The sequence below is a fragment of the Medicago truncatula genome, chromosome 2 (assembly GCF_003473485.1).
Source record: "Medicago truncatula cultivar Jemalong A17 chromosome 2, MtrunA17r5.0-ANR, whole genome shotgun sequence".
In the NCBI taxonomy this organism is placed as follows: Eukaryota; Viridiplantae; Streptophyta; class Magnoliopsida; order Fabales; family Fabaceae; genus Medicago; species Medicago truncatula.
Genome location: NC_053043.1, coordinates 39,050,345 through 39,065,437, shown reverse-complemented (window position 1 = coordinate 39,065,437; position 15,093 = coordinate 39,050,345).

Genomic DNA, 15,093 nt, shown 5'->3' with positions numbered 1-15,093 from the left:
AATAAGAGCATCCATGTTTAAACCAAGGAAAATGTTGTCGTGAGACATTAATTAAGAAAGTAAATATGTTAAAAAAAATTGAAAGATGTTAGTCAAACTTTTACAGTATAAAAAATATTCAATTTAATGTAAATTTTCCTTTTATGTTTCCTTAATTAGTATCTCGGGGTAGTTAGCATAACCCTTAAATGAATCATAAGTAGTCATCGTGAGTTTAGCTCGGTTGGTATGAACAATGCATAATATATGTAAGGTTTGGGGTTTAAACCTCGGCCACCACAAAAAAAATGAATAGTTAGTGGATTATTTATTTATAATTTTTTAATAATAGTATTTAATAGTTAGTGGATTTTTTTTCAACTCTAACATCTCTAAAAATTTGATAAATGACTCTCTCTTGTAACTTCACACCACTTATCAATAATTTTATATCATTATACTTTTATGATCACTATTATAAAAAATAATTTATTTTTTAAATTTGTTGAAAAATTGATATATCTGACTTATATTATAGACTAAATATATCAGTTATTCAATAAATTTTAAAAATAAATTGTTTGTTATAATAAGGATCGAATGAATTATTTTAGCATTAAAAGAAATGAGACCTACAAGCTAGAGAGTGCTTAAAGTAGCACTTCTCACAAACACTACTTTAATTTTTTTTTCAATTTAGAACTTAATAGGTATCGAGTCTTACAAAGCTATATATCTTTTATTGAGAAGGTGTAACAATCTATTTTAATATTGTCTTAAACATATGTCCGTCTCGTTATTTTAAAAATGAACTCCCTTAAATGATGAAATCATATGTATTTCACACAAGATAGTCAATATTGAGAAGTGAGTCATAACCAACCTTTTATTTGTGAATTTTTTTGCTGATATCTTGAAATTTTGTTGGATATGGAGTAAATTATGTGGACAAAGTAAATTCAAAATTTAAATTAAATTCAAAATGATTAAATATTAAAATATAACATAACAATTGGATGATGGATAGATGAACAATAAAACTTCATCTTTATTTATTTGTTTGGCTACTAGACTTACTCTCTTTCTCTCTCTCTGCCATTTGTTTGAATCAAAAGAGGTTTGTTTGTTTACTTTGAGAGAAGATAGTAAAAAGAGTGAAGAAGAAGTGCTTTACTAAAGAGTTTTTTCATATAAAAACAAAATTGGAATAGTTTGGTACGTTTTTAACCATGAAAAACTGTGGGGGCAGCTTTTATCTTCTTTTTGTGTCTTTTTCTATGGTTTTTATTTTTCTTACAAACTGCAAAGCAAAGAAGAAAAAGTGAAAAGCAAAAAAGTAAAGAAAATTGTTGTTCCCACGTTAGATACGGCTCTGGCACACGAGTAATTGACGTTTTTGTCCCCTCGGTAGTTAATTGCCGAAAACTGCCGATAAATTAGAAATCCGGCTGTAGTTAACTGCCGAGGAAAATCTCGGTAGTCAACTGCCGAGGAAATCTGGACTTAATCATTCGCAGAACCAGAACTTCCCATTTCCAAAACTTTTTCAAAATTCAGAATTTCTCTAGAATCCATTTTCACAAATAGCAAGCAAATCAACTGCACATTATCACAAGTAAGTTGTGCCAATCATTTTAATGTTAATGTTAATTTGTTTAGGTTGATTTTTTTAAAAAAAATTAGAGTAGTTTGTATGTGGTTTGGGTTGATTTTAAAATTGACAATTTGATGATTGCATGTGTAGTTTAGGAATTGATAAATGAATGTACTTGTTGCCTATGTTGTTTAAATTATAATGTGGCTTTGAATGGTGGCAAATGAACACAATTTGAATATGTTTTATACTTTGCACGCAAAGTGTTTGATAAAATGCCTCAATGACAATTTGATTATTTAGTTAGTTTAGGTTATGGAAATGATAGAAATGATGTTAATTATAGTTTGGTAAGTGTATATTGATTTTTTAGTTAGTTTAGGTTACGAGAATTATGATGGACACAAATGATTTAGTTGTATAGAAATGATTAAGTGTATGTTAATTATTGAATGATGTTTAGGTTATTATGGAAATGATGGACATAAATTTTATTGTAATGATGATTATATTGAATGATTTTAGGTTATGGAAATGATGTTCATTGTTGTACTTTTAATGAGTTTGATTATGTTTATGTTTAGTTTAGGTTTAATGTGTTTGATTAGGTTATGGAAATGATGTTAATTTTATTATTTTTTGTGTAGATATGGCCGATCAGGACCCCATTGATCCATCTAAGATGATTGGTGGTAGGCGTGCGATGACTCAGAGCCACCGGAGGGAGAGGCAGAGCGGCCACATCCCAAAGACGGGTAGAGGTCGGAGGGGAGATGGTCACAGGTTGTTGACCCGTCACAGCTTGTTGACCAGTCTGGGGTAGAGTACCTGAATTATCAGGATCAGGTACACCACGATGTGACTGATGGTGGGTATGACCAGGATCATGTACCACAGCAGCAGCATGTAGGAGACGATGATGACATTGCAGCAGCTGCTGCCCCGGAGGTGTTACCTGTGGACCCTCCCTTTCCTGGAGGACCGGGAGACTTATCTTTGCTCCACTCTTATGCCAGTCATGTGGCGTTGCCACTTTGGTATAATTCAGATAACGTAAGTGTAATTTTTTAAAATGCTTTTTCTTTATGTTTAATTATTTTCTTTATATGTGTGTTTGTTTAATTATTATATCCACTTTTATATGTGGTTTTTTAATTCTTTTTCTTTATGTTTAATTATTTTCTTTAAATGTGTGTTTGTTTAATTATTATATCCACTTTTATATGTGTTTTTTTTAGTTCTTTTTCTTTATGTTTAATTATTTTCTTTAAATGTGTGTTTGTTTAATTATTATATCCACTTTTATTTGTGTTTTTTTTTAATTCTTTTTCTTTATGTTTAATTATTTTCTTTAAATGTGTGTTTGTTTAATTATTATATCCACTTTTATATGTGTTTTTTTTAGTTCTTTTTCTTTATGTTTAATTATTTTCTTTAAATGTGTGTTTGTTTAATTATTATATGCACTTTTATATGTGTTTTTTTAATTCTTTTCTTTATGTTTAATTGTTTTCTTTATATGTGTGTTTGTTTAAACTATGTTTATTTTTCTATTATTTCAGGTTCGTAAGCTCCGTGTGGTAAAACCGATTAATCATGGGGCTAAGATCTTGAGTCTCGGACGCCCAAACGGGAATTAGGATTGGTTTTGGGATCCGCTTAGGCAGAGCGGGTTACATGACTTGGTTTACCTGGGCTACGCCACCGTGCCTCATGCCCTGCTGATGACTCTATGCGAGAGGTGGCATCCCGAGATCAACACCTTTCCCATGCCCTTGGGGGAGATGACTGTGACATTGGATGATGTCGCATGTCTGACGCATCTTCCGATTGAGGGGCGGATGTTGAGCCATGGGAAGAAGATGCTGAAACATGAAGGAGCGGCACTACTTATGAGGCACTTGGGTGTGTCGCAACAGGAGGCGGAAAAAATTTGTGGGCAAGAGTACAGTGGGTACATTAGCTACCCGAGGCTCAGGGACTTTTATACGAGGTACCTTGGTAGGGCCAACTTATTGGCTGATACGGAGGATCCACAGGAGCTGGTGAGGGTTAGGACTTATTGTGTGCGGTGTTACCTTCTCTACTTGGTCGGATGCTTGTTGTTTGGCGATAGAAGCAACAAGCGCATCGAGTTGGTCTATCTGACGACCATGGAGGACGGCTACGCAGGGATGTGTAATTATTCCTGGGGAGGGATGACACTCGCGTACCTATACGGCGAGTTAGCTGAGGCGTGTAGGCCTGGAGACAGAGCTCTTGGGGGGGGGGGGGGCGTGACACTACTCACTGTAAAAAAAACTTATATTTTTTTTTTTGTTAACTTTTATTTTTTTTGTTATATTTTCAATGCGTAATAATTTATAAATGTGATTTGTTTGGTTTGTGCAGGCATGGTTTTGGCGCATTTTCCTGACTTTTACAGTGTTGATCCCAACACTGACTACATGGAAAACTATCCAGTTGCAGCGAGGTGGAAGCTTCAGAAGGGTCACGGGGATGGGGTCACGTATCGGACACTGCTTGATCGTATACAGTTTGATGACGTATGCTGGAGGCCGTACGAAAAGCACAGGGAGATCTAGGACTTTGAGGAGGTTTTCCGGTATTCTGGCTGGATTATGTGCGGTGTTCGTAGGGTGTACCGTCACTTGCCTGATAGGGTTTTGAGGCAGTACGGATACGTCCAGACCATCCACAGACATCCGACGGATGTTGTAGACCTGCCACCGCCTTACATTGTGCAAAGCGTTCGTCGACTTCTGCACTCACACGCTTAAGGCGGACGATTGGGGTGAGCAGGCAGGAGAGCAGACATGGCGGATGGCTATGTGATATGGTACACTAGGGTGTCTCACCCTCAGATCTTGCCAACTATTCCAGGAGATCTTCTGATGCCAGCAAATGAAGAGCAGATCATTGCAGAGCACTAGGAGTGGTATGAGGCGAGAAGCTCGCCTGACACCTATGACATGGTTTGTGGCGCTGATGCGCAGTTAGGCCAGGAAGAGGTCATGAGCATGACCCCTCAGCAGTGGTTTCAGGCCATGAGCCATATGAGGGAGCAGATCGCGCCGATTTTGACCAGGAGGCGAGGCCAGAGGTCGAGGAGGAGGCACCATCAGCAGGACCAAGACCAGGACCAGTAGTAGTATTTTGTTTTTTAGGACTCGTTTTTTAGTTTTGGTGTTTTCATGACATTGATTTGTATATTTGTACTTTGATGACATTACTTTTAATTCTATGAGATTTTTTACTTTGTTTAATGTATAAAAATGTTGGTTTAATTAAGTTGTGCATTTGCGCCAATATTTTTTTGTGATTTGAACCGTTATGATGAATTTCAAACGTTTGTGTAATTTGAACCAAATGTCGGTTTAATTTAATTATGGACAATTGTAAAAAATATTGTATTTTTCTTGTTGATGTCTGAGTTTCAATGTTGTATGAATTATTTTGCCTTTCGAAATGCTCTGCTTTAATTACAGGTAAAAACTGACCGAAAAATGGCTTGAAAATGATTTAGAAAGAACCATGCAGAGCTCACTGTCTGCTTGTTTTCCTCGGCAGTTAACCACCGAGGTCAAAAAAGTAAATTACTCTTGCGCCACAGCCTTATCAAATGTGGGAACAGCAATTCTCAAAAGTGAATCAATTTTGGACAAGGATACACTACCGATTTAAAATCAAAATTTAATAGATGTTTTAAAATTACTTGATTGCTGTAAAAAAAAGTATTTGATTGCCTAAAAGTGAATAATTCATAATTCATCTCAGATGCTAACTTAGGATATTATTTTTACTATTGATGAATTACATAATCAATTGATTTTCTCATCATTATTTAAATTTAGTTTCATAGTTTCTTTTGTAGTAGTAATGTTTTATGGTTCGAGTTAAAAGATATTTGAAAATATTTTAAATTGAGCCATGATAAATACACTTGTTTTCCTTTGATCTTTTGCATAGAGGGGATTCCACATTTTTGTACCAAATTGATAAAAATGAAATCGGTATCTCAATACACATTTAGATACTCACTGATTTTAACAAAATTATGGTTAGTTTTGCAAAATTGTGATAAGTCAAAGTGATTTTGGTAAATAAATAGTCATGATTTCGAATATTTTAGGTCAAAACTTATATAATTTCTCTTTTAGCTCTGCATTAATCTCACCTAATGCATCTCCAACCTAAACAACTTCGTAAGGTTTCCTTCACATTAGGCATTAGACCATCTTGTAATTCAATAAAAGTTTGAATCTAGTGATTCCAAAAACTGACTCAAAGCTTGTCCTATTAGCTTTTTCTAATTCATCTATGGTTTCTTGGGCTATAAGAAACAGATGGTTCAACTGCTGCACTTTATGGTTACACAGATCTACAGAGAGGAATTTTTGTGCAGATAGATTAGTTTTTATTGACCTTTCTATGACCCCTTAGACCGTAGATATTTGGAATGAACTTCCTATAGTTTTTAGACCTAAGTACATTATGAATAAGTTGGGATTACCTAACTTTAAATTAGTTACTTTTTAAAGAGGTTTTCGTCTGCTCTTTTTTTTCATGTACTTTTTTTTTTTTTTTTTGTATATTGACTATTGGTGGTGTTGTTGCATCACTTTGCTTAAAAAAAACTTCTTTAATCTCTTTATTAATTGAAATCTTTGATGAATCCGTTAATTAGAAACCACAATAAAAGGGTTCACACCTTTATGGTCTTTTCAAATAACATTGCTCTAAGATATACTTACTCATTACATGTTACAGAATTCACTCGTTTGAAAAGAATAATACAAAGTTCCTTTATGGTTTATCATTTGATATCATTGTTTGAATATATAGAGCAATAGATTTGTATATCTTCGTACGTTGATTCTTAAAATTGAAGTTTAAACTAATTCTTTGACTTGTAATCCTTGACCCAAGATATTATGGTTGAGGGCTACCTTTAATGTTTGATTGGCGCGTAATATAATTTACATTGATGTTCGATCAAATCTAGTATTTTTTTTAAAATTGTGGTTAAAAAACATAGATTTACGTCACAATTTTATGAGTTCTGATTGGACATTATCAAACTTTTTTGCACTAATAACATAGGTCGACTCCCACTGTAGCTTTGTGAATTAATTGTCTTTCAAACCAGATGAAAAATAATTTACACCATATTTATATATCGTATATTCATTTATCATTGAATTTATATTCTTTTTTTTACAATTCTACTAGGCTTTCTCTGATATGCAAGAGAGAGGAAAGGTAGGCTTTGAAGAGTTGGAAATATAGAGCAAAGTTGTAAAATCTTTCACATCTTTTAAAAGAGTAACTTTTTTAGAGAATGATAAATTAATATTTATGATTAATATATTTTTAACTCTAAAAATATTATAAATACATAAATTAAATTTGAAGAATTCATGTAAGCCATCCAAAAACCCCTAAAATCCTCCTCTAATACAATTTTTGAGTCCCCAAATGAAAATGATTTTGTATTATTAAGAAAAATTAATCCCTCAAAATCTTCTTCTCTCATTGTCATCTATTTCTTTCACTTGTTTTTTTTTTTTTAAACTCCTCCCTCCTTCCCCTCAAAACTCAGAAACAAAGCCTTATCGTATTTCTTCCAGCCGTAAATATGACATAAAAAGTGTATTTATAGCAAATTTGTCCAAATACATGTGATGATTTTGCTAATATCGAAGTTAGAAAAAGTGCAATAAATCTTTTTTTTACAACAATAAATGATATTCATTGATTCAAATTGATATAGTCCATCGATAAAATATTAAAAAAAAAATTAACATTATTTTATTAGGATCATCTCTTATTGTTAATGAGATGTTAGCTCAGAAATAACAGTTTGACATTGTAATTTATGTCAAACTATAAGGAAAGTTCAGAAATCATTACATTGAGTCAGAAACACATTTTTACAAAAAACTTTAAAACATTATATTTATGAGTCATTTTGCTTATATTGTTCAACATTTATTTTTTATCAAATGTGAAATTCTTAATTACATGCAATTGATATACCAACAATCTCTCTTAAAAAAAAAAAATCATTCACGTACATTTGAACCGTTGTTGCTTGCTCTCAACGAAACATGTCACCTGTACACCATGATCAAGAAGACTTTCGGTAGAAGTAGCAGTTTGTTGAACCATCCACACTATGGTATCATTGTTGGGTTATTGAGCATTTGAGATTAGTGACCATCATATTAGATCAAGATAAACTATTCAAAGAGAATTTAACATCACATCTTTATCAAACATCTTAAGATATTAAATTTAAAGATACTTATATATTATCCAGATCCATTTTTTCATCCAATATAAGATTTTTACTCATACTTGATTTATCAACAACTTCGAAAATAGTGTTGTTGTTATTAATAATATAATTTTCTTACACAAATCTGTTTTAAAAAATGGGCATAATTATACATATGATCCTTTAAGTTTCACTTTTATTTTAGATTGTTCCTTTAAGTTTTATTTTTATCGAATTGACCCTTTATGATACATTTTGTTTACACCATTAGCTTTTAGTTATTTTCTCTTTACATTGTAGTCTTTTATGTTATATTTTGTGAATATGGAACCATAATTTTGTTGTACGATTATAGTTGAACAACATTCAGATGTTCATTTGTCACGTATCACACTAAAGATAAAATGACTCGTTGCTTTAGGTTAATAAATTTTAACCATTAATAATAGAGAAATATTAAAGAGTGTCATTAGGGCATTGGTTTAAGAAGATACAAATAGAAATATAGTATTGAAAAATAGCAAAAATGATGAATTTGACTTTTTAAAAATTAAAATATTGTTAAATTTCATAAAAACCTAATACTACTTTTAACTGATGTCCCTGTAACACTTGTTAACATAACCCTTTATAATAAATGAAGACATTGTTGTGAACAATGAGATACTTGATTTTATAAAAGACAACAACACACCTTTAAGATTTTTCTAATACCAAATGGCAAATGGAAAGGATAACTATGACAAATTAAGTTTGCAATGCAGAGAATCTTGTTTACTGGTCAAAAGTGATAGAGTGGACTCGGAAGCTTTGGTTTGCAACATCATTATTTTAAGACCACATTAGTGACAACACAGGTATATAGCTTATGGGGACCAACTTTAGGTTTTTATTATTGAAGTATTATTGTACGGTTGGAACTGAAAAGATTAAAAGATTGTCACCATTTCTTCCATCTTGTGCGTTGCCAAAACAATATATATCTTCCCAACTAAGGCAAATGAAAACCCTATACTATCCTTAGGGTAAGTGGTTATTCTTAATATCTGCTTAATGCTTATTGTTTATTTCTGCCACTTTTGGATAATTAAAGAAGTAGCTAGTGACTGAAAAAATATGAAATGTATATTTTGGATCAATGTGTTCATTGTGTTTCCAAAGAATTCTTGGATGTCACGAATGTAAAACACTCAATAAAGGCTGGAATTATGCATTTCTTACGTCAACCATGTAAAAGATAAGCTTCTCCTTCGAGCACTTTTGGTTTATAACTCATTTTTGGATACTATATTTACTTAAGTAGATTGTTTTAAAAGATTTTTTTGTGGCATATAGCTTAGCTTTTTCAGTTTGATAGGGTTTTAAAAAGTTTCACTTGGAAAATATCTCGTAACATGGTTGTGATATGCAATAGCATACACATGTACTCTATATAGAAATAACTGTTTGACATCAAAATATGGTGACAACTAGAGTACCCATAGAAGAATGATGGGTAATTTACCTCAACCAATACACATTAGTCACATAAGCACATTTTTAAGTGGTATCCATGAACTTCTTGACCCCACCAACAAATTGCTCATTTTCATTGGTTGGTGGGTAAATTACCCACCATTCTTTAAAGGTAATCTAGAAAAAACTTGAATACAATGTTATTTGACTTTTATGTATATTTTGGGAGTGTCCATAAGTGGTAGAAGATGAAGATTAATTAATATATACATAGACACACATTGAGGTCCATCTAATCAGCGACGAAACTAATCATCTTTATATAAGAGGGTTAAATATAAAGAAATAAGATGAAAAACATATTAAGTATTTTTTTTTTTATAATTTTTACAGTTACAACTAGTAAAGCTCTTAATTAAAACATATTATATACAGGGTTCAGGGTTCAAATCTCGGACATCCCACTCCTCCACATTTAATTGTGTGAGCTCTGGTCACTAGGTTACTTGATAAAAAATAAAAAAAATAAATAGCTCTTAAGATATCAAAAGTGTTAAAAAAAAAAGACAAAATACATCTATAAAACATGCTAATATTTTACTAACATATATGAAAATATGGATTCAATGCTGAAAAAAGTTATTGAAGGTAAAAACTACATTTTTAACTTACATTATAATATGTAACGCTGAAAAAATAACACGTGATAATCCATTTTTAACTTACATTTTAATATTTAACGCTGAAAAAATAACACATTATAATATGTAACGCTGAAAAAACTACATTATAATATGCTAATATGGATTCAATGACACGTGACAATTTCACGTGACAATTTCCGTTAATTTCCTCCATCGAACATACTAACATGACTGTTAACTGCCACGTGGCACTGCCACATGATCAAAAAAGTCATGCCACGTCACAGAGGGGTAATTGATTATATTTTTAAAAAAAAAATTAAATCTGTTTTTTTTTTATTTTAAAAATATGACTTAATTTTGAATTTAATTTTGAATTTAGGTTGTGTTTATGAACGCTATCCGTGGGAGATTGCAAGTATAAAACTTAAGGTATTTCTTAATGCATATACATTAGAAGTCGCAAATTGTGAGAATAAACGCATATGGAAAAGATAGCAATTGAATTGAATAAATTTTTGTCTTGAACAACTTATAAAAAATTTAAAAAACATAGTTTGCGACGATAATATCTTCAGCTTCATAAAAAAGATAAACATTCTTCCAGATAATACATTAATATCTTCAGCTTTCCATAAGGGTTCATACACGTATATCTAAATGCTTAGATTGGCACAACCTTTATTGAAGCATGGTTTGCCTAGGCATGGATCTATGTTTATCATTATATTTGCTTCATAGAGTACAATGTCATAACTAATTCTCATTATGAAGGTATAATAAAACTTAGAATAAATTATGTATGCATGTATGATATCAACAACAAATTAGAATTTCACATTGGCATGACATAAGGTGCGAAATACAGTCACAGTAGCATTATACTTGATTTAATAAACCTTTATAAATATGAGATTATCCATATGAACAATTAAACTAACTAATATGAAAGACCAATGTAGTTTTTATTGTAAAAGGTTAATATAATGATTCCTCAATATGAAACATCAATGCAATTACACTTAAAAACAGATGGAGTGTCACAAATGTTAATTTTGAAAAGAAAAAAAAGTCATATTTAAAAATAAAAAAAATCAGATTTAAAAAATAAAATAAAAAATATAGTCAATTACTCCTGGTGACGTGACATACTTTTTTTTATCATATGGCAGTGCCACGTGGCAGTTAACAGCCATGTCAGCATGTTGGATGGAGGAAATTAACAGAGGGGGGTATTTGACTGACGTTTGACAATTTCAAGGGGTTTTTTGAAGTTTTGCAAAATTCAATAAGATTTTGACAAAAGCTACAATTTCAGAGGGATAATTGACTATTTACTCTCAATTATACTAAACAATTAAACATTTAACATCAATTATAAATCTTAAAAATAATCTTTAGCCAATCTTAAAAATAATCAAACACACACATAGTTTGTTCAAACTTTTAAAATCAATTCTACATCTTAAAAATGAATTTTAACTCATCTAAAAAAACGATCAAACACACACATATTTATCCAAAATATACTCTTTAGACATTTAAAAGTGGTATACCTGCATAAGTGCAATATAGTAATTTAACATTATTGATCATCAAAACCCAAAACCAAAGAAAGGAGTTGCCCCAAAAAAGTCATCATCGAGATGCAACACGAGTCAGTGAGAAAACACAGACATTATACTATTTTAATTAGTGGTGCAAGTAATCAAGAAAGCAAAGTAGATGATGAAAAATAAAAATAATAAAAGTATGAGATTAAGGTGTCACGTGCACACGTGCCGTTGCAGTGAGTCGGTGCATCGTTTAACATAAACAACAATGTACCGCACGAATTGCGGGGTTGCTGCGCAAAATATTCCCACGCTCTTTATCTTCACGTACTTCATATGAGTCCACCTGGCGCGATCTTATAAAACTTGAACTTGATCTAACGGAGTGTTAAACACTATTGTTTATAGCGCGTGGGGTGATGGAGTGGATGGATTAGTCTAAATCTTGGTCTCTCTCCCCTCCGCATTGGGCGGCTCAGGCATCGGTCTGGTCCCCTGGACCGTATCTTTGGTGGGTCATACACTCAAATCACTTAATCCTTTTTCTTAATAAAGAATTGAAAAAGGTAGGGTTAAATAAGTAAATAATTCCTAAATATACCAAAATTTGATTTTAATTTCCATAAAATATTCTCTAGGTTTTTTATCTCTCTCAAATTTTTTAATTTATGAAATTAGTCTCTGCTCTAGTATAATACTCAATGTAGAGTAGAGATTAATTTCATAAATAAAAATTTTAGAGGGATCAAAAATCTAAATAATATTTTATGGGGACTAAAATCAAATGTTGGTATATTTTGGGGGACTATTTACCTATTTAACCCAAAAAAACTAATTTACTGCATTAAGTCATCTACATTTATGCAAAAGCCCTTCTAAATAAAAACAGGGTAAAGCTAATCGGTGCTCTGGGACACTGGTTAAGCAATGCAAAATAAGAAATTTTAAGACAAAAGAGAAAGTATTTAATATATTGATTACACAACTTTGAAGGTAAATATTTTTCTTTTTGGGTCATTATTTTAGCATTTAATATAAATTATGTTATTTGACTTCTAACCAATGTCTGAAGCATCGGTTAGCATGATCCATAAGAATAAATAAATCATGCTAACAAATGTTCCAAGGGTATTGAGATCTAAAAGGTCATTCATTTCCATTGAAAGATATATTGCTACTCCCGAATATAAAGCGATGAATTATTGTATTTTGGTCAAAAATAAAAAAGGAATAATTACACAACTGTTTCAATATACAAGTCAAATTGTAAAATGAATAATTACACAATTTTTTATTCAAAAGTCAAATCTTTTGATTTTTTTTTGCCGGAATTTGAACTCCAAACCTTATATTTACTATGTATTGTCCATACGAACTAAGTAAAACTTATGAGGACATCTATTTTGATTGTTTAAACAATATCTTCATTTGTTAGTATTTAAAAAATAAAAAAAACATTTTCACAATGTGTATCAAAATATATGTTTGGTACCACAATCAATATGTGATTTTATAAAAGCTACACTTATAACTTTTATAAAATTAAAATAACTTACTGTGATTTTGACAAAAAATTTGTTAGACCAAACACACACTAATACTCTAACACTGCATTAGGTTACACAGTGATAAAGGTTGATTTTTAATGAATTAATTATGTAAAATTTACACCAGCAAAAACTGGGTTGTCAGTTAAATGATTTGTGTTTAAAGATATTTGTGTAAAATTAAATTGAATTATAAATTTGAATATAAAATTCAATTTTAAAATTAAAAACTTCAAGTTCAATTTTAGAAGCAAAGTTATTTTTATCTGAGAAAAATCAAACATCTCAAGGGTAACCTATAAATATAAATGAAATGAGAAATGATATTTGAACAACCACTGTGATAACTTTTGTGACAACTTTCTCTCTCATAGTCACATTCTCCTTTTACTTTTTCTCTCTATTGCTTTGATTTTTGTGTCACTACCTAAATTTTTTTATATAATTTAATTGTCCAAAAGGTTATCACAAGAAATGGTTATTCAAATATGATTGCTCAAATAAAATATCAAAAGACAAACTAAGAGTAAAACATATTTTGTAGTAAAAAACAAAACAAGTAAAGCATAATTTGTCAATCATATTACAGTTTGATCAATTGATCACCCACTGCTCATTGTAGTCGCTCATTTTTTTTATTCAACTATAACAAGTTAAGTATGTTGAGAAAATTATTTAGTCACCCTTACCGTTTTTTTTTTCTTTTTGTCAAGTAATTTAATGATTAGAATTCACTTTTTTCAAGGTGAATAAGTGAGGTGTTCGGAGTTTGAACTCCGATTCCTGCATATAATAATGCATGTCCATGCCAACTGAGCTATGTTTACGGGATTACCCTTACAGTTCTATCTGATTCAAGTGATTTATCTGCACTTGTGCGGAGATATGTATATAGTCCAAACAAAGAAAATGAGTCATTGTTAGTCCTTAGTTTTGAGAATATATGATACAAGCAATGTGAGAAGAAGCTAATGTTGTTTAATGCATAGTATTCCTGAACTAAATCTTCATAGATTTTCATTTATATCTTGTCTTTACGCTAACTTCTCTTAATAGGACAAATTCAGCAACTCATATGCATATGCATTACCTCACGAGACGAGTCAAAGTATTTGTTTGTGCTCTGAAGTTTGGTCATTCATACATTATTGAATTTTGCGGTTGTCTCAATTATAGTTACTTGTATGTTCGGTTTGTCCCACTCATTATTTAATATCAACTTTATAAAAAAATAAAATTGTATTAGGGTATGCATCCCTCTATCACTGCATGGCCCAACTCCTTTCTTCCCTCATACAATTTTATATTAGAATTTCATAGACAAATACAAAATTGTGCACCTCAAATAACTTGCTACCCTCTCTCAAATTATCACCAAGTCTTTGCTAGGTTTTATATTAGAATTTCACAGTGGATTGCAAACAATTTTTTTGTCAGGTAGTCTAGTGGCTAAAATTTACTTTATAAGGTGAATAAGTGGGGTGTCCGAAATTCGAACCCCAGCCTCTGCATATAATAATGCATTGTCCTACCAACTGAGCTATATAACAATTTTTATGTGAATATATATGTATTAAAGGACCGGTACATTTTTCAATCTAACAAATTTTATGTAAAAAAGGATCGAGATAACAAATTAGCGTGTCTCGTAATTAGACGCATTAGTCGCGGGGTTGATCCAAATGAGGCAGACTGGTCCATTTTTCATCTCTAACCATAAAATAAGAATACATAAAAAAAATATTTTTTGACACCAAAATTAAATAAACATAAAAGACTAAAATTCAAATTGGCTTACCAATGTAGAAAGTCTAATTAGAAAGTATACCTAATGGCTAATGTTTAACCAAATTTGAACTGTTTTTTTTATTTTACAGCCAAATTTGAACTGTTATTCACCATGAATCATTGCATATATATAACCCTATACTTTCAACATCGAATAATAAAGATTTGACATCTCTTAATTTCTGCATGCATATCCGGCAAAGCCTGTGCTAGCTGTTTAACTGTTTATATGCACTGTAATTACTAGATGTAG